This window comes from Haliotis asinina, chromosome 6 (assembly GCF_037392515.1).
Source record: "Haliotis asinina isolate JCU_RB_2024 chromosome 6, JCU_Hal_asi_v2, whole genome shotgun sequence".
Taxonomy (NCBI): Eukaryota; Metazoa; Mollusca; class Gastropoda; order Lepetellida; family Haliotidae; genus Haliotis; species Haliotis asinina.
Window position 1 is genome coordinate 56,093,986 of NC_090285.1, and position 2,191 is coordinate 56,096,176.

Sequence of the window (2,191 nt, forward strand, 5' to 3'; positions counted from 1 at the left end):
TGGAATTGTATTTTGCCCAGATACTTGGCTTAACATCTGACTGAGGGAGTCTCACTCCAAACAAGGTGCCTCACACCGGGGATATAGGATTGATAGTGATCCATGTAGTGACCTTGTGGTACTTGTTGGAGATCTCACACCTGGGGATATAGGAACTGAGTTTCACTAAATGACCTTGTGTTCGAAATCTACAAAAGTGATGCCATGTGAAATTAATTCTCTCTGGAATGACATCCTTCTGGATAGATGTTTGGACTGGTTCCATGGTTACTGTAGTAGATGTGATTCTGTTGGAGGATCTGAAGATGTCCGTAGGTGTTTGTGTTAGGGAAGTGTGACTTAGACGAGGCAAGTGTCAGATTGTCCTGTATGGAGGTCTGGATGAGTGGATGGGTTGGTCATATGGGGATATTGATGGGTTGGAATATTTGGGGTTAAAGGTGATTAAAGATGTATCGAAGGGATGATACATGTGTTTAATTCAAGCAATGACAATGTGACTGGGACATACTGGAGTATCTAGAGTATGTTAAGGGATACTAACTAGCACCATTTGATTTACTTTCTAGACAATATGATTTGTTGTGTCATTGTTTTGGGCTTGCATTAATAGTGCTATTTCTGACATACACAAAAGAACATAAATCTGTATTTCAGAACTAACACCTGTATAGTAGAACACCTTTGCTACCCTTTGCTAACACTTGTATGGCACAAGTAATATGACCAGTGAAGACAGATCTTGTGTGTATGTCTAGATTTTAACGCAGCAAGAAGCCATGCTCTCTCCTGTCACTGTGTTGAAAGGAGTGGTCTAATTCTGTCTGCTCTTGCCTGGAGACCTGTCAAGGAACTACCACTGTGTATGTTTTGCAGAAGTTTAAAATAAAATATTTATCATGTGTTTCTTTCTGTTTTTATCTTCCCTAGTTTAGTCGAGACTTGCTGAGACCTCTTTATTCCAGCATAAAGTTTACATGTTCCTGCCACTGTGTTCCTAACCATAACACCACATACGTACAGTGTTCCCAGAAATTATTGAGAAAATCTTTGTTTTTTTTCTAATGATGCTAAGATTGGAAAAAAGGGCTTTCACTATGCACTAAGCATAAGGAAGACAACTCTTGAAGGCTTAGAAGGCAGCTCATTACGTCAAGAGTTATCTCCCTTGTCTGAGCAGACGGCTTCCTGTGTTGACATGGCAGAATTTACAGCAAGAGAGAAAAGAAAGCTCATTCTAGATGACTTTGAAAGGGGTGAGGCTGATGCTAAAGTGTTAGCTTGTAGACATGGTATTCCTCTGTCTACAGCATACATAACTTTGAAGAATATTCAAACAGGAACCGGGATAGAGCACAAAGCAGGGGCAGGTCGGCCTAGGAAATTCAGTGTTGTGGATCGCCGAAGACTTGGGCAGATTGTGAGTAGGGGCAAATTGAAAAGTGTTGAGAACATCTGAAATGAAATGATTAGCAGAGGAAGTCCTCAGGTATGCAATGAAACATTTAGGCAGGAATTAAAGAGACTAAACTGGGTGAAAAAACGTGGAATTCCCTCGCCGTTGATGAAAGATGCACAAAAGGAAAAACGTTTAAACTGGTGTCGGGCTCATGAAAATCAAGATTGGGATAATGTTTTCTTTTCGGATGAAAGTTCTGTTTGGCTTTTCCCTAACTGTGTGAAAATTTGGACCAAAGATCCTGTCAAACCTATCTACCAGCGACCAAAACATAGCCCGAAGTTTCACATGTGGGGTGGCATATCGGCTCGCGGAGTGACGCCATTGTGTGTTTTCACGGGAAACTTGACAAAAGAAAGATACGTTGACATTCTAAATGGTCACCTTCTTCCGACAGCACAAACATTGTATGAAGATGATTGGATTTTCCAGCATGGTAATGACCCAAAACACACTGCGCGCTACACAAAACAGTGGTTGTCGGGCGAAAATGTTCAAGTTTTAGACTGGCCCAGTTACAGCCCAGACCTAAACCCAATTGAGAATGTGTGGGGAGTCATGAAGGACAGAATACACCAAAAGGGACTGAGAAATATTGAAGATATGAAGGCCGAGGTGGTCCAATATTGGGATACCCTGTCACACGATTACCTACAAACTTTTATGGGTAGTGTGCCTATAGGCGTATTCAGGCATGCATTGCTGAGCGAGGAGGTCTAACAAAGTACTAAA